Source organism: Ovis canadensis, chromosome 6, assembly GCF_042477335.2.
Source record: "Ovis canadensis isolate MfBH-ARS-UI-01 breed Bighorn chromosome 6, ARS-UI_OviCan_v2, whole genome shotgun sequence".
NCBI classification, from domain to species: Eukaryota; Metazoa; Chordata; class Mammalia; order Artiodactyla; family Bovidae; genus Ovis; species Ovis canadensis.
In genome coordinates, this window is record NC_091250.1 from 88,500,185 (window position 1) to 88,524,232 (window position 24,048).

At 41.5% G+C, this 24,048-nt stretch overlaps 1 non-coding gene across 1 annotated transcript; it reads left to right on the forward strand.

The window, feature by feature from the left end:
• The first annotated feature begins 19,309 nt into the window (after positions 1-19,309).
• Positions 19,310-19,436, forward strand: LOC138443034 (U6atac minor spliceosomal RNA). The gene has a single exon (XR_011257963.1). It is a non-coding gene; the product is annotated as a U6atac minor spliceosomal RNA (small nuclear RNA).
• The last annotated feature ends 4,612 nt before the right edge of the window (positions 19,437-24,048 follow it).

Consider the following 24,048-nt stretch of genomic DNA (forward strand, 5'->3'; position numbering starts at 1 on the left):
AGATGTGGCAACTTATCTTCTGTCTATGACTCTGAGTGTTAGATATATATATTTTTGTGAGAAATCAAAGTCCAAGACCTGGGCTTTATACCTCCTATGTACTGCAGGAACTCTAGGCATATAGGGTAATAAATTAGTATAAAAACTGGTCAGGACCATTGAAACGCTCTGAGGTCTGGCCAAATCAAATAGGAAATTGCTCAGTAAAGACATTTCCATTATCCAGGGCTCATGAGAAATTCACAGTAAAAACAATTTTTGCCTGAAGATGAGTTTACAACCAAAACCTCACATCACATTCATGTGATTTTCAGCACTCATAGAAAGAGTTGGCAGCTACAATAAACAGGAGACTCAGTATCTCAGAATTAGAAATAGTCTGAATGATGGTAAGAATTCGATTGTTGCTTTTACATAGAATTTTATTATAGCCTCTTTATGGAGCTAACATATCAGCTAACTGGGTTTCAGTTACTTGTGGAGATCCACTGAGTTTAGCTAAGTGCAGAAAGAACTCACAGGCCAACTTTCCAAACAGGGGCCCTGGAGCCCTGAATCTGACAGGGCCAGGATAATTTGACTCACATATTTGGAGAGTAGAATTAAGGGTTTATTGAAACCCAGGAATTCTCTTAGAGTCAGAAGCCTGGGTCTCAACCTTTTGGCTACATCATCATCACTTGCTCCAAGCAAATGTGAGGATTATGAGTAGGAAGGAGACAGGAATGGAAGAGTTTTCTCTCCAGGTTGCTATGTTCTATCAAAGGGAGAGTGAAAGTGTATTTCCCAAATTCATTTTTATTTGATAAAATGAATTAAATTGCAAACAATTTTTCTTTTTTCATAATTTATTTTATTTATTTTTGGTTGCACTGGGTCTTCGTTGCTGTTTTCTCCAGTTGAAACGAGCAGGGCTACTCTCCCTTGTGGCACGCGGGCTCCTTCTGTTGCTGAGCACAGGCTCCAGGTGTGCAAGCCTCAGTAGTTTCGCTGCTCGGGCTTAGCTGCTTCAGGGTATGTGGCATCTTCCTGCACCAGGGATCAAACCCATGTCCTCTGGATCGGCAGGCGATTTCTCATCCACTGTACCACCAGGGAAGCCCCACAAACCATATTTCTAAGGATTGGAAAGAGAAAGACTCTTTGAACTAGGGCTTATTTTTATGTATAAAAGTTAATTTTAATCAAGCTATGAATGTGTGACCTAAAAATGTTTTTAAAAACACATTCATTGTCAATTAATTTGAAGAGCAAGTACTTTGAGAGCAACTGACAACCTAATTCAGAAATGAACATTTTATTACACGATAATTCTTTGCAGTTAAAGCATAAGCTCGTTATTAAATTATCCAGTTGTTTCCCACACAGACATCAAAGGATTAAAATATGTTATCAGCATTACCTGGGACAATTACACTTCATATTCTTGCTGAAATATTTATGACCTAACTACAGAAGAAGAATTCTGACTTTTATTCATTAGCTGGAGTTAGCGTAAATGAATTTCTCTATTCCTAGTTTTTCAATGACAGAACTTGAAAACCATTAGACTTGGCTGGCAGAGCAAATGGCTTTGGAATTGGTCCCGGATAATGGTTCAGTCGTGGGATCAGGAGGACTAACTTGTTTTTCAGGCTCTACACCACCTCTTCCACCCACTTGTCCCCCTATCATATGGGTCATTCACTCTGCTTCTCTGCCCTCACAGCCTCCACCTATGGGGCATTTGCTAAATCTGGTTTCTCTATAAAACAAATACATTTATTATTATAAGTCAATATATTTTTTAAAATAAAATTTTTAAAAACATATTTTTTCTTTAGAAATTATTTCTCTAATATACTCAGAGTCTTATGAAATTAGTCATTGTTTTACTAGAAGCAAGTATTACTTTTTTATAGAAACTTCTTGGTTTGATACTATTTCTTTTTATTTTATTTATTTATTTGCAGCACATGGGATCTTCACTGTATTATGCAGGATCTCCACAGCATGCAGGCTCAGTAGTTGTGATATCAGGGTTTAGTTGCTCCTTGGCATGCGGGATCCTCGTTCCCAGACCAGGGATCAAAGTTGTGTCCCCTGTATTGCAAGGCTAATTTTTCACCATTGTATTTCACCATATGTATTAATCTTAAATATGAATTATTGCTAAATGTCTACATTAGGGGACAAGTAAAAAGCAAGTTGTTAGTTACTAATACACAAAGAAAGAATAAGGGCACTCACTATATGGATACAAAAATTTCTCAGAGATATACTGTAAACAAAACAAAAGCAAGTAAACACTGTGTGTAACAACAGAATATCAATTAAACATCAGTGAGAATGACTAAATTATAACTATATTTGTCGATATGGAAGAATCTCACAAACATAATGTTGAAAGAATCTAGGCACAATTATTCATATTGAATAATTTGATTTATATGAGGTATACAGATTGCAAAAGTAACCTGTGTTGTTAAAAGCCAAGGTTGCCTTATTTGTATAAAGTATGAAGATAGCAAAACTATACAGTTAAAAATCAAAACAGTGGAATCTTGAAGGATACAGTGATTGGAAAGGACATTGAGGGGGCCGTGAGATTCAGATGGTGATGTTCTTGAACTCAGTTCTGGTAACATAAATATGTCCAGTGTATGAAAACTGAGGTGTGCACAATTCTTTATGTCAAAGGATAAATTAAGTTGAAATAAAATAAATTCAATTAAAGAGTTTTTTTAAGTGTTTGTAGAATGCTGCCATTTGTGCAGAAAACATCTCTGGAAGTATAATAAGAAACAAACTACCCCTCTGTTTCCTATGAACAAGCTAGCAGTATAGTAAGGAGAGAGACTGGGCAATTAGAGGACAGAAACAAGAAGAAATTTTTATGTTTACACTCTTTTATACTTTTTCACTTGACTATATCACCTATTCAAAGACAACTTTTTCTGACAGTTTATTATTATTATTATTATTATTATTAAGAGTAAATTTACACTGGCTTGGTGCTCAACATAATCATATTGCTTTGGGAATTCCCTGGTGGTCCAGTGGTTAGGACTCAGTGCTTTCACTGCTGGGCCCAGGCTCAATCCTTGGTTGGAAAACTAAGAATCCAGCAGGTTCATGGCACAGTCAAAACAAAACAAAACAAAAAATTATGTTGTTTTAATTTGTTGAAGTATAGTTGAAGTATAGTTGATGTACAATGATGTGCTGGTTTCAGGTATGCAGTGATGTGTATATTCTTTATATATAAATATTCTTTTTCAGATTTTTTTTCCATTATAGGTTATTACTAGGCATTGAATATTGTTCCCTGTGTTATACAGTAAGACCCTGCTGTTTATCTATTTTAAATATTGTGTGTATATGTTAATCCCAAGCTCTTAAAATCTCCACCACCACTTTCCATTTTGGTAACTATAAATTTGTTTTCTATGTCTGTGAGTCTGTTTCTGTTTTGTAAATAAATTCATTTGCATCATTTTTTAGCTTTAAGTAATATCATACAATACTTGTCTTTCTCTAACTTATTTCACCTAGCATGATAATCTCCAGATCCATTCATGTTGCTACAGATGGCATTATCTCATTCTTTTTGATGGCTGAATAATATTCTGTTTTGTGTGTGTGCATGTGTGTGCGTGTGTATGTAGGCAATATGCAATATACACCATGTTTTTTTAAAAATCTGTTACTTTTCCCATATGATTTTTTAGTTGATATATTGTATTTTCCTTTTTATTCTTTTTTTTTTTTTTTTTGACCGCATAGCATGTGAGATCTTGGTTCCTTGACCAGGGATTGAACCTGCAGCAAAAGCATGAAATCTTAGCCACTGAACCATCAGGGGAGTCCCCCACACTTTCTTTATCCGTTCATCTGACAGTGGAGACTTCAGTTGTTTCTGTATCTTGGCTACTGTAAATAGTGCTAGTGTGAACACTGGGGTGCATGTATCTTTTCAAATTAGAGTTTTCATTTTTCCTTGGTATATGCCCAAGAGTAAGATTGCTTGACCATATGGCAACTCTATTTTTAGTTTTTTAAAGAACCTCCATTCTGTTCTCCATAGAGGCTGCACCAACTTACATTCCCTCAATGCTATTTGAGGATTGCTTTATCTCCACACCCTCTCTAGCATTTTTTTATTTGTAGAGTTTTTGATGATGGCCACTCTGACTGTGAGGTAATACATCACTGTAGTTTTGATTTGCATTTCTCTAATAATTAGCAATCTTTTCATGTACCTGTTGGTCCTCTGAATATCTTCTTTGAAGAAGTGTCTATTAGGTTTTCTGCCCATGTTTTGATTGGGTTGTTTGGGTTTTTTTTGTATTGAGCTGTATCAGCTGTTTGTGTATTTTGGAAATTAAGCCCTTGTCAATCACATAAGTTGCCAGTATTTTTTTCCCATTCTGTGGATTGTCTTTTCATTTCGTTTATGGTTTCCTTTGCTGTGCAAAAGCTTATAAGTTTGATTAGGTCCCATTTGTTTATTTTTGCTTTCATTTCTTTTGCCTTGGGAGAGTGACTTAAGAAAACATTGATACAATTTATGTCAGAGAATGTTTTGCTTAGGGTCTCCTCTAGGAGTTGTGTGGTGTCATGTCTTACATTTAAGTCTTTAAACCACTTTGAGTTTATCTTTGTGAATGGTGTGAGGGAGGGTTCTAACTTCATTGATTTATGTGTGGCTGTCCAGCTTTCCCAATACCACTTGCTGAAGAGACTGTCTTTTCTCTATTGTATATTCTTACTTCCTTTGTTGAGGATTAATTGACCATAGGTTTGTGGTTTTATTTCTAGGCTCTCTATTCTGTTCCATTGATCCTATCATGTTGTTTTAAATGCAGTCTTTTATTTAGGAATTTTCTGCAGCACCCGAAATTACATCATCATAAACGGTAGCCCAAGGTACCATTATTTAAAAATTGCTGCATTCTGAGATAATTGCTTTTCCAGGTGAAGAATATATTGCAATACAAATTGTCAATAGAAAAAAGATTTTCACAAGGTCTCCAGATCTTGTTGAAGAGAACGTTTTAGACAAAGAAGACTGTTTCAAGAAGCTGAAGAGCAATTGGGAGGCAGTGTATTATGGGACTTCATCTTATGGTCTCTAAAAAGACAAGCTTGCCCTGCTCTCTCTGTTCATTTGAATCTGTTAGGAACCCTGGCAGACAAGTTGTCTACATTGTGTGTATGTAAGCCTGTGGATCCATGTTTTTTCCAGTTTGAGTTCAGTCTCTGATCATCATGAGGATCTTCACACGCCATCCATATCAGTTGTTGGGGTGGTCCATCCGACATCTCCATGCCTGCATGAGGGCTGAGGAACCCCTTGAAGAGGACTCCTCCTAAAGGAACAAGGAAGCAGACAGAACAAGTTTGTGCAGAAGAGAGTCATGATGTCAAGTTCAGTTTGATGACTGCCACTCAGTTTGGTGTCTCGCCCAGGATTTCTATGTCTGAGAGCAATGGGAGCAACAGCTGAAAGTGCTTTCAGCTAAAGAACATTCACCTAATTAAATGAAAATCAAAAGCTCTATGGGATAGTGACAAAATACAAGCAAGACTATTGGTCATAATGCTTCCTGAGACTGCTGCTAAAACTACCATTTCTGGGTAGATGAACACAAGACAAATTTCTTGTGTCATAGTTCTGGAAGCCAGAAGTCTGAAATCAAGATGTCAGCAGGACTGCACTCCCACCCAAGACCTTGGGGGCCCATCCATTCCTGCCTCTTCCATTCTTCTGATGGCTGCCCTAGCATCTCTGGACTTGTGGCCTATTCATTCCAAATCTGTCTTCATGACCCCTCTCCTCTGTATGTCTATCTCTTCTCCTCTGTGTGTTTATTTTATAAGGATGCACGCATGAGTGCTAAGTCACTTGTGTCTGACTCTTTTGTGACTCTGTGGACTGTAGCCCTCCAGGCTCCACTGTCCATGGGATTCTCCAGGCAAGAATACTGGAGTGGGTTGCCATGCCCTCCTCCAGGGGATCTTCCCATCCCAGGAACTGAACCTGGGTCTCCTGCGTATACTGCATTGGCAAGTGTATTCTTTACCACTAGCACCACTTAGGAAGCCCCATATGGTTGCAGTTAGGGCCCACTAGGATGAACACCCCTTCTCAAAATTCTTAATTTAATCACATCCTCAAAGACCTTTTTTACCCCCAATAAGAAAACATTCACAGATTCCAGAGATTTAATGTGGATATCTTTGGGGGGCTACTTTTTGGCTTACTCCATCAGTCTTAAATACCCTAAAAACAGAGTAAAATTTAAAGTGGAAGAGGAGGTACTCTCCCCCTGCTTTGCCCTGCACTTCAGTAGTGCAGGGGACAGTGCAGGATCCTGGCATCAAAGTCCAGGGGCACACACTGTAATTGAGCTGACTTAATCTTAAGGACCCAAGAGAAGCTCCCAGTAGGCCTCCAGAATTATTTAAGATGAGGAGGGGGCAGAACTTTGCACAGGGCCAAGATCCTGCATTGGCAAGAACTCCCTACGACTTTACTATTTGAACAGATTTGTATGTAACAAGGCCAGTACATAAAGCCTGGGGCTGCCTTGGAGGAGGTACAGAAAAGGCCCCCTGCACTCCCGCCTTTGAAGCTGTTGATTCAACTGGTCAGCCTCTTGAAAGGTACTCAACTCCTGGCTTCTAGGCCTGCAGCATGCTCTGCCTCTGGGGAAAGAGCCAATTTGGTGCTTGTCAAGCTTTACTGCCCAACCCCAGGCAGCTTGATCCTTCAGGCCAGTCCTGGGGTCTGGATGGTGTGTTTCAGACCCAGCCTGGGGTGAGTTACAAAGGTCTCCCCTGCATCATCTCAAATCAGCTTGGGCTCTGGGGGATGTAGGATGAAAATGGCCAAAGACTCAGGCCAGAGGGAGACTGCTGGCAGTTTGGAGGCGCATGCAGTGGGAATACACTAAGACATAGTCTAGTGGGGTCCTCTGTACCCAGGCCTGCAGGCACCACCAGCATATCAAACAGTCTGAAAGCTATGGGCAGAAAGGGGAAATTGGTAAGGCTAGTTGGGCTTGACATTGTTGAACACTTAGCTGAGTATCTGGGAAGTTTGGGGATCTCTGAGCAGAACCTGAGCTTTATTTTTATTTTGCTTTTAAGAAGGAACAAGTACAATCATGTTACTGTCTTTTTTTCCTGCTGGCCTGTTTGCCGGCCTGTTGCTTGAGAAATTCAGTGCATCTGCCCCAAACACTCAAGTAGCTGAGGAGTGTCCTGGCCGCCAAGCATTCTGTTCCGTCCTGATAGTGTGAAGCCCCTTGTCAGGCCGTCAAGGAGGAGGGACGCAGGTTGAAATCTCTCATCCTTGGAGCTTTGTGTTTGGTCCTGAAGCAGGAAAGACTGTTGCAGTGAAAAGCCCAGGTACTAAGTGCCAGGGCTTGACTTTCAGTGATAAGATTTGGAGGGGGGTGGATTTAGTGCAAAGAACTGAGTTTTACTTGCTAGGAGCCTGTTCAGCTCTTCAAAGGCTAAACCTAGGTGCTTTTTTTTTTTAATATGGTTGTTTGTTTTGATCTCCAGCTTCCTGCAGTATCAGTTTCTGTCAGACCAGTTTGTTAAAAAAGCACTTTGAGTAAATACCAAGGGCCAGGATGAAAGTCAAATAGGGAGTCAAAAGTGTTTTGTTTTCATATAACTTGAATTTAATTCTCACTCAGGGTTAAACAAACTTCACTTCAGAATAAAGAATGCCCATTGGCTTGGGCAAAGTTTCGGAGTTGGGGAAGAAACAGTGATAGCCCTGGAGTTGAGACCCACCCTATGGTACTGGAGGCATTTGGTTCCAACCGTGGGCTTTAAAACACCAAGCAGGGAGTTCCCTGGTGGTCCAGTGCTTAGGACTTCATGTTTCCAATGCAGGGGGCACAGGTTCGATCTTGGTTGAGGAACTAGGATCTCATGTGCCACGTGGCATGATCAAGAAAAAAAAATGAGTCATACCTTTTTTGTAAACTATGTTCCTGAAAAGTTTTTAAACTGATTTATATTCACAACGTAATAGATGAGCTCTCCAAAGAAGTTTCAGCAGAAAGTTTCGTAAAGCAAGGTGCCAGCAGGGCCAGGGTTAGAGTGAAGTAATGAAGAGGTGGCCCCAAAACTCAGCAATCAATATCAATAATATGCTAATGCAATATTCTAACGAATCAAAATTAATGCAAAAAAATCCATGATGAACAAAATTGGCAAAATTTTAAATGAAAACAGGTCCTGTCTATGACTTTTTTTTTTCCAGCAAGTTAAAAAGATTTCTTACCTTTTCTGGTTTCATATGAAGTCCAGAAGCCAGGGCTTGTCAAGGGCAATTACATTGTGTCCATGACGCTTTCTTCTATGAGGTTTCAAGCACCTGCAACTGCTTCAAGTGGAGATAAGATTACTTCTTCTCTGATTGAAAGATAGAGAAAAATGTTCAGGTGTCAACTCCCATGATACCCTCATCACTCACTACCTTGATAAAAGTGAACCCATTCTTTTGCCTCCACTGAATGCAAATACCTTAACGACTGTTTATGTATTCAATGACGGTGCCTATGCATTTATCACATGTTCTTAGTATGTCTACGTCTGTGCTGGATTAATTTGAAAGCCCCCCTGGGACAGACTTTCAACTGAAGTTTACAGTGGACAGTTAGACATATAGACTGGACGACAGTGATGATGATTTGCCACACACTAGTAACCACCAGTAATAGAGTAGAATTGTTTCATGAAACCTACATGAGGACCACTATGCGATGAGCAGTGTAGAGACCCAGGTGGGTGCAGAAGCAGAAAATAAAATAGGTTTTAAATCCACTTTGACCATATGTGGGAGCCTGGGCTGACATTCTCAAGAAAGTACTACTGGTAATTACTTTTTTCTTTCTTTCGTTTTGCCCAGTGGGTAGAAAGTCCTCTCCGTGGGCAGAGACCTATTGTGCAGTGATGAATGGAAGGTGGTGTGCTGGACATTTTCCATTCTTTTCTACCAGATGCACTTTCTGTCCCACTCTGTGCTTTAGCTCGGTAGTCTTTATGAACTTTATCCACAAGTATCCCTGGTGCTCTGTCTTCGAGTTGGGTTAGGAGAATGGAAGGCGGCAGCACAAGATAGAGGAGGGAGAAGAGAAACGTTGGGGTGTTTAGTCCCCTGGCTCTCTTCTTGCTGGGCTTCAGATTGGCTGCATTTCTCTACTAAAAGACACCGTTCAGTTCCTCTTCTCAGTTGTTCTCTTTGAGTTTTGTCCTCCTATCTCTTTAGACCTGGGATGGGGGTGATCTAGCCCTGAAAGGTGTCAGCATCCCTTGTTGGTTTTCTTCACCCTACCCACACCTTTTTAAACAGCCTTATATTAAACCCCCTTCCTCCACTGACCTTTGTTGGTGTGGCCTCTGTCAGTGGCAGGACACTGACTGATGCAAGTCGTAGGTGCCTATCACCCAGCAAAGGTGGGACACAGTCCAGGCCTCAGGACCCTCAGCTCTGGCAGTGGCCTTTCCCCTTAGAGAATAAAGCAGCCCTATCTGGCATTTCCTGGTTTTAGATCCTGCACACAGTCAAGTGTACCCGTGAATGAGTGAGCTGTTGGAAGATTAAAGAACAGAGAATCCCCATTAGCATCATCTCTACATCCTTGAATTTAAAATACTTATTCAAGAATGAAAAGCTTAACCCGATTCCCAAGAATGATATCCAATCGCCTGCCAGTGACCGGGGAAAGCCCTTAGTCAGCATAAATAAATACAGATCCAGCAACTGTGTCACTAGTAAGTTTTCTGCCATGTTCCAAAGTCGACATTCCAGGTCCCAGACAAGATGCTCTGTGTCTACACAGCTGTGAAGATGACAAGTGATACCAAAGGATCAGGGGACTATTCTGTGCTCACTGAGGTACCATCTGTGCCCTCCTGCATGTTTAACTTGATGCTTCATACCTAATGGGTCCCAGGACACCCCCCCAAACCTCTTTTGCGCCACCTCTCTCTCCAGGTATGCCTCAACAAGGAAGCGCTGTAGCCCTGATGACTTGGGCAGGTAACTTACCACTCTAAGGAAAATCCACCTTAGGATGAAACTAAAGGCAATGGACTGAAGGAGTGGAAAGAGCCTGAATTCTTGAGGATGTCATCCACACTGTACTGGAGCCCAGCCTTACTCATGACTTACACTGCAGTGACACAGTGACATCCGTTATGGTTTCTTCAATTTAGTTAGAGTGTCTTGTTTCTTTCAGTCAAAAGCTATGTAACTCAAGAACATTTACAAACAGTTCACAGCTAACATCATATTGATTTATTTACTTTTAATTATTTCTGGCTGCACTGGGTCTTCATTGTTGCAAGCAGCCTTTCTCTAGTTGCAATGCATGGGCTTCACCTTGTGGTGGCTTCTCTTGTTGAGGCTTTTCGGCTCTAGAGCTTGGGTTCAGTACCTGTGGTGCACAGACTCAACTGTTCTGCAGTATATGGGATCCTCCCAGACCAGGGACTGAACCCATGTCCCATGCATGGCAAGGCAGATTCTTAACCACTGGACCACCAGGGAAGCCCAACATCATATTTAATGATGAAAGCTTTCCCTCTAAGATCAGGAACAAGGATGTTTAGTTTCACTACTTCTGTTTAGTGTAACACGTACACACACAAATAGTACTATTAACATCTCCCTTGCCATAACTAAGACCTGACACAACCAAATAAATGAATATATATTTTAAAAACCCCTGTCTCAAAATGCTCCTTATGTGGGTGCTGCAATGCACACCCTGAGTCTCCTTCTGGAATGAAGGACTTGCCCATGGCGCTGGAAATGTGACCAAAAGACAGCTCCTAGCTGCCAGCCCTTTTTGAGGATTGCCTGTCAGGATAAAAACTGCCTTGCTAAGCCAATCTCTTTCCAGAAGTAGGCCACATACAATAACTGATCAACAAAGGGGTACAAAATACCAACCCTTGACTCAGACTTGGGGCACCTCTGCAGAACCATTTTGGACCTGAACCTACCTGCGGGGTTGGTTAAAGCCCTTTGTTGGGTCTGCAGCATAACTCAGCGTCTCCCTTTGTCCAGCCCTGCTTCCTCTTCTTCCCTTTCAAGGGTGATGGTTTCAAGAGCACTGTGATGCCCTACCCAAACATACACACACACCCCACACACACACAAACACACACTTTAATATGATGCTCCTCATCCTTGTTGCAAAACATCAAGGGCAGGGCTTCCCTGATGGATTAATGGTAAAGAATCTGCCTGCCAGTGCAGAAGACATGGGTTTGATCCCTGGTCCGGGAAGATCCCACATGCCTTGGAACAATTAAGCCCATTGACCACAATGCTGAGTCTGTGCTCTAGAGCCCGGGAGCTGCAACTACATAGGCCAGCTCGTGAAGACCACGCACTTAGAGCCCGTATTCCACAAGAGAAGTCACTGCAATGAGGGGCCCATATACCGCCACTGGAGGGTAACCCTCAGACTAGAGAAAAGCCTGCGCAGCAACAAAGACCCAGCACAGCCAAAATAAATTAATTAATTAATTTTAAAAGAAGCATTAAGGGGTGGGGACCTGGGGCTCTAGATTCCTAAGTCAGTGAGACCTATGTTCTTCTTATAGGACTGGCTTTCAGTAATTCACCAGTGTGAGCCACATACACACTGGTTTCTTTACAAATAAATACATTAAATTAAACAAATAAAATGTGCACGCATACTAGAAAAAGGACATATTCAACAATTCTCCTCACCCAGGTTCTCATTTTCTTGGAGGGTATACTTTCCTTATTCTTTGGGAAAGAGTTCTTTCCTCATCTGTAAAAGGGAACAAATAACCTCTTTAAACAGTTGAAGATTCAGTGAGTATGTGCCCAGCGTGCTGTGAGTGCTATGCCAGAACAGCAAAGAAATGAGAGTACTTCTGAAGAGCAGGTCCCTTTGTTATTCCAGGACTCTCAGACTTAATGTTTAAGGTTCTGAGGTTTCTCTCTGTGGGAGGATGGTTGTCACTTCGGTCATCTTCACTTGAGACATTTACCTGCATGTGTGGGAGAGGCTCTTTCCTATAAATTTGCCTCATGAGAATGTATATTACGTTCCCCACAGGACCCACGGCAACATCATCACAGAGGTATGTGCCTTATGAATCTTGAAAGGGGTGATTGCGGTACGTGATGTTTCTTAGGCGTATTTGTCCATGAAATCCACCCCCTCCCTTGATTTTTGAGTCATACCTAGCAACTAAATAGTTTCCAGCAGAACACATTTCTGGAAACTCTTATCTCTTCCATCTGATTCTATTAATTTAGGAGAATATTTTCCCCAAATAACTGTAGGCTAGCCGCTACATAGAGCTTGCTGAACTCCAGTTTGCAGTCACAATGCTAATTGGTAGTCACAGCTACTCTTTGTTGAGCACCTAACTTTGTCCTGAGAGCTTTACAGGCGTCACCTCTTTCAACTCTCTCAATAGTCATTTTAGAGATGGCTCTGGAAAGTCCTACAGTAGAGATGAGAAAACTGAGGAGCAAGAAGTTTAAACAGCTTGTCACATGGCAAGTAGTGAAGTCAAGATTCAAATCCAGGTCTATCTGACTTGAAAGCCCATAAATTTCAATTTCTGGCTTGAACTATACATAGTGGTATAGAAGTAGCATCTCTCTTCTTCTCTTCATTGAAATCAGCTAAAAGCAACTGAGCTAGAGAAACAAAGACAAAATTCCTTTTCTTAGCAATGTTAATATGTTTCACTATGATTATATTTTTTCTTTTCCCTATTTCTTCTGATTTTTGCTTTATGTATCTTTGTTTCTTTGTTTTTTGGTGTCTAATGGTTTATGATGTCGATCTTCTTTGTGAATTGTACCTTTTATCATTAAAAAATTCATCTTTGTTTCATTTTAAAATAAATAAATTTAATTTTAAAATTCTTTTTCTTAGAAAGTAGAAGATACATAAAACCTCAGGTCCCCAATTAGTTAGAAGGGCTGCCAAAACCACTGAAGGCCAAGAGCACATGTGGGAACAAGAAGAGAAAAAGACCTATAGTAAGGGGACAGAGTGGCTGTGTATCTCAAAAAGAGCTGGATGCTCTTCTCCAAATCAAGGAGCAAAACCTAACCCTCTTGTTTGCAATTTTGGGGCAAACGTGTCTGATGGTACCAAGAATTTCCCTGCACCCTGCTTGGTATCAAAATGAGCTTTCCAAAGAACACAGACTAGTCACATTTTCGAGAAGCTCTGTCTCTGTGGCAGCAGAGAAGGGTCCTTGAGTCATTAAAACTTCACAGCTGCTCATCTTTGCGTAGGAGAAACAAAAGCTAAACAAACTCACTTAAAACCCCAAATCAAGAAAAATTCCAGCTAGCCTGACCCTTCTCCTTCGCAAACCTTCTGCAAACAGCTCATCCCGGAAAAATTCATATCCTGCAAGGACGAATAACATTAAAAAAAAAAAAAAACCTAGCACAGAAACCTACACAAAAATACTATAAGAGAAAAAAACAAGGTAGAAAAGAGCAGGAAACCAGACAGGAGGCAAAGAATACACCCTGTATGTCACTATGAAACAGATAATAGTTGTGATCAAATATTTCATCATGAATTTTTCAAACTTAATGAAGCAATTGCCTGTATGAAACCAGAACACAAAGCAAACAGTGCTAAAGATCAGGAAGGAAACAGTGGGACTGATGGGATGAAATGAACTGGCAGAGTTCAGATGTCAGCACAAGCCCAGAAACAAAGCTCACCCGTTTTTCTACATGCAGCACTACCACGGCACAAAAAAGGATGATGATAGCAAATGGAAACAGGGGAGTTTTCTCTTGTGACCAGAGCATGACTCGGACTAGATGAGCTCACCAAAAGAAATCCAAGATGGTCTGCTATTGATTTCAGTTCAGCTTCAGGACTCTTGCTACAACTTTCATCAGATACGACCACTTCATGGAGCTGTAAGGTAGAAACAAGTAGATGGTGTCAAAATTTCTCCTGGCTGTCTATTGTTGCATGGGGAATTTAGTTTAAGAGAATCATGCCGGGGAACTAGATCCCCCGTGATGCAACTGAGTTCGCATGCTACAACTAAAAACTCTACTTGCTGTAACTAAGACCCAGCACAGCTAAATAAATAAATGAACATTTTTTTTTAAAGAGCTGTAACTTTAAAAAGGAAAAAATAAATTCATAGGAGAAAAAAGTTGTGAAACTGTATTTATTTCAAATGTTAGGACCAGTTTGTATAGTTAAGGTTTGAGCTCAAAATAACATCACCTTCTATCCCCTTAGCAGACTCAGTGTAAACCTGTAATTATGGTCCAGATTCTCCTTCCTCTTTCCATGCTTAACTCCAAAGGTCATGGCCTTTCTCCATTATAGTGAGTTAGTTCAATTAAACAACCTGCTTATGAAAGAGCACGTGTGTGTGCATGTGTGTGTGTGTTAAGTTGCTTCAGTCTTGTACAACTTTTGGCAACCCCAGGGGCTGCCAGGCTCCTCTATCCATGGGATTTTCCAGGCAAGAATACTGGAGTGGGTTGCCATTTCCTCATCCAGGGGATCTTCTTAATCCAGGGATCAAACACGCACTGGCAGGTGGGTTCTTTACGACTACCACCAACTGGGATGCTACATTACATTACATTAAACTTCTGCAAGTATGAAAAGAAAGATAAGAAACACATACCTATACATATATTGAAAATATTAAGCTAGAGCTACAGAACTGAAATGACAGGTAAATGTACTAGAATGAGGCATGTTTAGATTTAAATTAAAATGTTGTTCTAATATAAATTTACATGGCATTTGGTATAAGACAAGTCCATTTTGGCCAATGCCTAGAGGAATTACTGAGGCAATTGTTACACTGTGTGGCCATGTTATCTAAAGTATGTCCTTGCAACAGAGATCAAGAGGATAGTATTTTATCTCCACTAACCCAATGGCCAATTCCTAATTATCCAAAAGTAATATCCAGCAATTTTCCAAAAATAATATATGTTGCTAACAAGTGATCTTGCGTTTTACAAAGGGTTTCCCAGGTGGCACTGGTGGTAAAGAATCGGCCCGCCAATGCAGGAGATGCAAGAAACATGGGCTGGATCCCTGGGTGGGGAAGATCCCCCGGAGAAGGAAATGGCAACCCACTCCAGTACTCTCGCTTGGAAAATTCCATGGACAGAGGAGCTCAGTGGGCTACAGTCCATGGGGTCCCAAAGAGCCAGAGACAACTAAGCGACAGCCTGCACGCACGGTCTTGTGTCAGTTAGCTCCCTCTCATCATTCCCAAGTCCATTATCTTCATCTTCAGAACGGCCTTCTCCTCCTGGCCCACAATTCACAAGGCCTATAAGAAGACAATTTGTGTCTATTCATCCCATCATCCATTCATTTAATAAATGCTCAGTACATACCTGGGCTTCCCAAGTGGCTCAGTGGTAAAGAATTTGCCTGCCAATGCAGGAGACACAAGAAACACGGGTTTGATCCCTGGGTTGGGAAGAGACCCTGGAGTAGGAAATGGCAATTCACTTCACTATTCTTGCCTGGAAAATTTCATGGACAGAGGAGCATGGTGGGCTACAGTCCCTGGAATTGCAAAGAGTCGGACACAACTGAGGACACACACAATGAGTACTTACTATAGGGTAGATATTCTTCAAACCACTCAAAACAGGGTGAAAACTCAATTCAAGCTTCCTATCACTGCTGCAACAATTACAAAACATTCTGTGTTTCACAAAGTGTTTCCAAATTACTTCTTTTGCTCTGTGAAATTTGTCACCAAACACTTTAACCTCTCAAAATGAGACTAATTCTACCCACCCATCTCTAGGTTCACAGGATTTTTTTTTCCCCCTAACTTCGGTACCATTTAATGAGGGTTACTGAGGCCTAAATTTTCCTAAACATAAGGAATAATAGTGATAGCTCTACACAGAAAGGCCTAATAGAAATTTCTTATTGATAAGTGGTTGCAAATGTAGGTGATGATGCCATTGTAAAATCACCATTTATAAATAATACAATGCACTTGAAAACTAAGTGCATCTCTGAATAGCATATGACGCAAACTGACACAGAGAAACAAATGACCAGTGAGTTATGATAATAAATGCTTTATAAATACTTACTTACATCGTATTAAACTTGGGTAGAAAATGGGGTTGGGGGAAGCTATACTTACATGTATCTCTCTTTCTCTTGTTCCTGAATATTTCTCAGGCTTGTCCTTACAAGGTAGGCATTTGGTTTTAAACTCCATGTATTAGAACAATGGCCAAATTTCCTTAGATGGACCTGAAACGTTATTGAATAAACTCAAGTAAATGATAATATAAACACTTTATTAAAAGCAAGAAGAACATTTTGAACATGTAGCAACATTTTCTAAAAATAGATGATTCCTAGAAGCTTAAGGCTAAAAAACAAAACGATTCAAACGATAGTGTGAATTTCTCAGATTTTTAAATGTAGACATTAGCATTATATTTGCTAAAATTTTATTGTTTGGTTTAATATGAAAAAATAATTTGAACACATTTGATATGGGTGGCTGAATGATAGTGGTCATTTGAAACTTGTTTCTCAGAGGCCATATCTAGAGGTCAAGAAATTTAAGATCTAGTTTTGTTTTTCAGTACAGAATGAAGGTAACAAATGTTAAAAGCTACTAATTTTACAGATGATGAAAATATAATGAGAAAGAAAAATGTAATACTCTGTTTCCTTATGACTTCAAAGAATGCTATAGACATAACTTCATTCATCTAAGAAAACAACCCTGCTAATTACATTTTATGTAATTATATTATTATATATAATAAGCTAATTTCATAGTTGCCTGTTTTATAGAAAGAGAATTCAGGCCTTGGGAGAAAAGTTGGGCAAAAGTGGAAAAACAAGAAGCCCCTAGATCTTCCAGCTCTTTGGCCCAGAGTAACCCTCCTTGTACACAGAGATGCATTTTCCTTTTGATCTAACTGATCCAGTGGATTGTGAACCCCTCTGTGGTGGGAATGTATCTTTTCATCTCCCTGGTTTCCATGTCACCTCTCACTCACCTCAATTCTCTTCCTATCTCTCCAGTCACATTCCAGTCTTTTGTAGGTTTGTCTTCTACTATGTACCTCCTACATCTTGCAGCAATTGGTCCTTCCTTGGCCCTTTTTCCTTTTTGATGCTCTTCATTCTCCCTGAGTAAATTTTCTTTCCCAGGTCTTCAACTACCAACCATATGCAGATGGGTTTCAGCTTGGATTTCCAATACCAGCTTCTCCTGACTTCCAAGCCTATGTGTCCAACTGTCTAGTGAATGTTTCCTGGAGTTCAGCATATTCAAAGCTAAGATCCTCGCCTTCCCCTGAAGATGTGCTCTTCATTTCTCCCAATCTCAATGGATGTCACACATCTACTCAAACACTGAAACCAGAGAACTAGGGATCATCCAAGATTCCCTTTTTCCAACAGCATGTGTGTGCTAAGTGACCCTGTGGACTGTAGCCTGCTGGGCTCCTCTGTCCATGGGATTCTCCAGTCAAGAATCCTGGAGTGCCACCTGGGAAGCCCTCTCCCACAGACCCTGCATCAAACAATCAAGTCCTGATCATCAGCTCTTGAAATCTTTCTCAGACTTACCTTTCCCTGTCTGTTCTTTTTTTTTTTTTAATATAAATTTATTTATTTTAATTGGAGGCTAATTACCTTACAATTCCCTGTCTGTTCCTATAGTTTCTGCCCTTTCCTCCCACCCCAGATTTTCATCATTTCTCTCCTGGATGAACACTATCCTCCTTTACTGGTCTCCCTGACTTCAGACCCAGTTCCTGCCCCCCCTCACCATGTACCACAGTGCCTCCAAAGCAGCTCTAGATATTAATTCTCTGCTAACTTTCAATGGATCTTCATCTAGGACAATATAACAGAGTCCTTCTCTACCTAAACTTCCTTGTCTTATACCAACTTCATACTTCCGTAAGTCCTTCCTTGCTGTATTTGATGCTCTAAGAGTGTCAAACTCTTTGTAACTCCTCAAATGTGCTAGCCCTTCCTGCCTTTGCATGTTCTTTTCTCTCTGCCCCATCCCGATGTGTAGCTGGCAACGCCCAGACGCCCTTCATGTCCTGGTTCAAACATTTCCTCCCCTGTGAAAGGCTTCCCTCACTCTCCAAGGCAGATTTTATCCTTCCTTCTACAATTAAGAGGTGAATAGGTGGAGAAGAGAGTAACAGGTACCTGGAGATTGGGATAGGGACTCCATGCATAGAGAAAAAAAATAGAGACGCCTAGGGTGCAGAGTCTTTGTGGGATTTGCCTCAGGCCTACTGTACTTGTGCATGAATAGGATTCAGTTCTGGACCTGGGAAGGCTGTGACAAGAGGATAGAGATGTTTTCCCCTCCCCCCACATCCTCACAGTAGTCATTGACACTATGGGAATTATCCTGGCCTGCTTGGCAGCAGTTTTCTGTCTAGGATTATTTGGTGCTTTACTAAGTAAGAAGAGAGCTGAATTGGACAACAATAGAAGTAAACCCTGGGGCATGTGTCAACTCACCAAATTGTTTCCTGGACTTGTGATGCAGAGGACTATGTAATTATGAGACTGTCATACACATATATGTTGGCTTGAAGAAATTAGACATAGACACCCAATTGCCAACAGCAATGAAAAGAGAGACTTGGTGGAACCGAGTGAATGGTGTGGTTTCCAAAGAAACTTGGAGGCCTGGGTTTTCTGATGAGAAGATACTGCTGAATTAAATCTAATTACCACAGGAAGTAGCCCCCACTTTTCAAAGCAAAGAGGTAGCAATGGCGTTGGCAAGGTTATGAAGGTGTGTCCCAAGATTTCCTAAAAAGATTGACTGCCAGAGCAGCCCATCGTTCTCCTATTTCATTGGGTCTTCTCAAATGGGGTGAAGAAGATCTATTTCTCTCCAAATTCACCTCAGTTGTGCTTCTGTCCTAGTTATTGAACAAGTGATGTACCCCTTGCTGTAGCTTAGAAACAATGCTACAGTCATTGATTGTAACTTCAGTGTTTTTGGAAACTCAGCATCTCTTTGCTCTTCACCTTTCTTGCCAATGGCTCTGTCAATTTCCCAACCTAACTAGGATCATGGCATCCGGTCCCATCACTTCATGGCAAATAGATGGAGAAAAAGTGGAAACAGTGGCAGATTTTATTATCTTGGACTCCAAAATCCCTGCAGATGGTGACTGCAGCCATGTAATACAAAGTCACTTGCTCCTTGGAAGAGAAGCTATGAAAAACCTACACAGCATATTAAAAAACAGAGACATGTGTTGTATGAAAGGAAAGAAGGTTAACACTACTCTTGACAAGGATGTAAGAGGCTCTCAGGCCTGACAACATGCATGTGATTAAGGCATTGCCTACCTACTTTGTGGCATCTAACCAAATTTTTTTGTGCTTTCCAAAGCAGGGGGATGTATTTTAAAGGATGATTTATCTTGTGAAAAATAACCATTAAATTTGAAAAATAAAAATTTTTTTTAAAAAGCAAAGACATCACTTCGCCAATAAAAGCCTGTATAGTCAAAGCTAAGGTTTTTCCATAGCTGGACCATAAAGAAGGCTGAACACCAAAGAACTGATTCTGGAGAAGACTCTTTAGAGCCCCTTGGACAGCAAGATCAAACGAGTCAATCCTAAAGGAAATCAGTCTTAAATATTCATTGGAAGGACTGATGCTGAAGCTGAAGCTCCAATACTCTGGCCACCTGATACCAAGAGCCAACTCACTGGAAAAGACCCTGATGCTGGGAAAGACTGAGGGCAGCAGGAGAAGGGAAAGACAAAGGATGAGATGGTTGGATGGCATCAATGGACATGAGTTTAAGCAAATTCTAGGAGATGGTAAAGGACAGGGAAGCCTGTCCAGGGGGTCGAAAAGAGTCAGACATGACTCAGAGACTGAACAACAAAGTTTTCGCCAAGAGCCAAGGAAATGCTTGTTGACTCTATATCAAGAAAACAAGGCAATCACTTGTTCATCTCAGTATAGAGTTGGTGGTGGTTTAGTTGCTAAGTTGTGTCTGACTCCTGCGACACCATGGACTGTGGCCCACGAGGCTCCTCTGTTCATGGGATTTCCCAGGCAAGAATACCAGAGTATTCTCGGGTTGCCATTTCCTTCTGCACAGTATAGCTTTAGCAGGACCTTAGTGCTAAAGCTTGAAATGCAATGGGTACGTAGACACCCAGTGACTTCTCTTGCAGGTTTCCCGGGGGGAGAAAAAAAATGGGGGGTGAAATATCCCAACTCTGTGCTCGAGAGATAATTGCAGGTACAGGAATAAATAGGTATGTAAGAATAAATCCACACTAATGTCTAGACAGAAAAAAGTATCGAAAAGAAATCAAGAGAAATTTGCCTTGCTGGGATTAGCATCTTAGAATCAGGATAATGAAAACATCAGCAATTGCTCCCAAAGATCACTGTATTAGGTAAAGTTCTCCAGAGACAGAACATATTAGATAGAGGTAAAGACAAAGTCAGAGCCAGAGATAGAGGCAGAGGTACAGGTAGATTCATGGAGATTTCTTGTGAGGGATTGGCTCATGTGATTATGAAGGCTAAAGATGCTGAGAAGATTTGCTGTCTGTAAGCTGGAGACCCAGGAAAGCTAGCAGTGTAATTTAGTGATACTCCCCAAAACACCGAAGTTACAATCAATGACTGTTCATTTGTTTCTAAGCTACAGCAGGGGGTACATCACTTGTTCAATAACTGGGACTGAAGCTCAGCTGAGATGAACTTGGAGAGAGTTTTTCTTCTTATTTATTTTTTAGTTTAGCACTTTGAAGTGTTTCCTTCACTTGGGTTTATGTGGTGAATACAAAATATTCATCAAAAATTTGTTATCTTTAAATTTGGATTTACTTGACAAACATTTTCATTGAAAAAGAACACTGGGGTTATTTTTCAGTTGATGGCAAGGAAGAAAATGATGTGAAGGAAACGCTCCTCCCCCTTACTTGTAGTTCATATTCACAAGGTGTCTATCCCTACCCATTTCCTACACTTCCCTTGTTTTTACAGTTATCCCGAGATGAGGTGGCCATATTCCCTCTAGGGTGACAGCACATTTATAGGGAATCTCCCTTGTGATTATTTTGTATTATCACAGTTCCTAAGGAAGTAGATGCAGACGAGATGGAGCTGAGCCAGCTTCCTCTCTCCAGCCTTCCTGTTTCCTTGCCTCTGTCCCTGCATCGGAGCCCCCAGAGAGCAAGCAGTCTCTGCCACGGGTGACAGAGGTAGCTGGGAGTCTACCCGCGGCCATTTCCGCTGCTTCCCCACTGGTGAACATTTTTTTACTGCAAACGTCAGTATGGCCAGTTCAGTAAGGGTGGTCGATTACTTTTCCCAGCCTCTCAGGTTTTCAGGAGCGAGTGGTTCTGGCTGACGAGTTGGGAGCAGGAGTTGTTGAGCAGGGTATCTGCAAAGCTGCTCGAAAGTGGGAAACAGGGACTTCCCAGATGGCCCAATAGCTAAGACTCTGCGCTCCCAGTGCAGGGGGCCCAGGTTAGATCTCCTGTCAGAGGACTAGATCCCACATGTGGCAACTGAAAAAGATTCCACATGCTGGAACTAAGACCCAGTTCAATCAAATGAATAAATAAATAAATAAGGGGGAAGAAGCTTAACTGGGTCCCCTTTCTTGCGTATATATTTTAAGCACAAACATACAACGCTCCATCTAGTACAAGGAGGTATGTATATTCAATAGAATATCCATCACATAGGAGTGGAATGCCTGCAGGGGACAGGCAGTCGGATGAGTGGCTGGTGTGAATGGAGGGAAGCAAATTTTACAAAAGAGGAGGGCTCTGTACAGTCTGCCCATGTGAAGGTGTTCTGAGATCAGTGCTTATTCACCTTAACTCTGCACCTGATGTCTCAAAGGAAACAGATTGGGGGTGGGGTGGGGAGGGGAGAGGAGAAAGATAAAGGAAAGCAGTGCAGAGAGTGATTGTCAATAATCCTATGAAACTGCAGGATGGTACAAGGATAAAGTTCATTTGGCGTCAACAGACCCAGGAATCCAGGACAGCTCTCCTAGGCTCAACTCTTCTCCGTCTTGCCAGGAGTCTGACTTCACCTGGGGAGCTCTTGGATTTCCGGCAGTCGGGGCAGCCAGCGCGCTGCGGATGACTCGGGGGAATTCTCTGCTTGCGGTACCTCTCCTTGCAGATGTGAACAAGAACCCCACGGCGCTCCTGCCGCAAGCACACGGGCTGCTGGCCAGCCCTAACGTCTAAATCCAAACCCTGGATTCCCTTTCCAGATCCTCTGTCCTGGGCTTGGGCCCCCACCCAGCCTTAAGGCCTGGGTCAGTCTTTATACAGCTGTCCCTTTTAAGATTCAGCGGACCTAACTTCCTGTTTAGGTTTTGTTCTCTGAGAAAACAGACGGTTGGCTGCCTTCTTCCTATAAGTAGAGGCGCATACAATTAGATGTTACATAAAACGTCCTGGTAAAAGAGATATTTGACAGAAGAGCCTTGAAATAAAAGCCTCAGGAGGAGCCCGGTAGCCTGCCATGATGGTAGCCCACCATGTGGGTAGCCCCAGAGGAGACAGGCCTCTGGCGTTCGGGTCCCATGTAGACCACTGTTCTTGATTCTCGGGGGCTCTATGGCCTGTTTTAACCCAAAGGATGAGGCAGAAATGGTGATGAGTAGGTTTGGGGCCTGGAACTTATGAAGGCCTGGGAACTTCCGGCTGTCTGTGCTCTGGGGCAGCCTGCTGCTAAGGAGGAAGATGGATTCCCCTGAGGCCATCAGGCTGGGAGGCAGCCCAGGACAGGTTTTAAAGAGCTTTGTCCCCAACACTCATTAACCAAAACAAAGAGCTAAGACAGCCATTGTATTTAGGGTTTAAACATAGACTTTGGAAATCTTTCTACAGAAAATATAATGGAAAGATTTAGGAGGAAAGGTAGTATTTCTTCACTCAAGGGAAAGAGGGTGGTCTTTTGACAAACGGTCTTCCAACCCAAGCTTAAGAGAGTGCGTGCTTCTGCAGAGCTTTGTGTGAGTATGTGTTAAGGCTAACTGCATGCCTCCTCTCCTTCACCCCCTCTAAAGATGCTGTTGCCTGTCCCCTGGACTTGCCTAATGCTGCTCCCACTCCTGTGCTGTACCAACACTGGTATAGGCTCCTCCGATCACTCAGTTCAGTTCAGTTCAGTCGCTTAGTCGTGTCCGGTTCTTTGTGACCCTGTGGACTGCAGCACACCAGGCCTTCCTGTCCATCACCAACTCCTGGAGTTTACCCAAACTCATGACTATTGAGTCAGTGACACCATCCAACCGTCTCATCCTCTGTCATCCCCTTTTCCTCCTTGCCCTCAATCTTTCCCAGCATCAGGGTCTTTTCAAATGAGTCAGTTCTTCGCATCAGGTGGCCAAAGTTTTGGAGTTTCAGCTTCAGCATCAGTCCTTCAAATGAATACTCAAGACTGATTTCCTTTAGGATGGACTGGTTGGATCTCCTTGCAGTCCAAGGGACTCTCAAGAGTCTTCTCCACACCACTGCTGTGATTCAAAATCCCACCAGTTCTTGTGAACCACCATGAAGTAGGGCCACTTTATAAGTTTCCCAGTGAGAGCTCTTCCTTTCCTCTGAGCTCCATTCCCATAGCAACTCTAAAATGGAAAATTGATGGGCTGTTAACCATTTTGTATCATCATTTCTCTTATCTTGAACTGACATGAAACTATATTTTTATTTAACTTTATACTGGTTTATTTCTTGTTCCTTAAATCAGATTGCAGCTTATTAATGACGGGAACATATTCATCTCCCCTCAATAGAAAGTCAGTAAATATTTGTTGATGTCTACTATGCTTTTCAGCTAGCCCCAATCCAGGGGATGCACTAGCTGAATTTTCTTTTTTTTCGGTATGAAACTTGAGATAGTGCTTTTGCAACATGCCGGTTTTAATTTGTTTTTGAAATTGAGATATAATTGACATATAACATTGTGTTTTTAATTGAAGTATAGTTGATT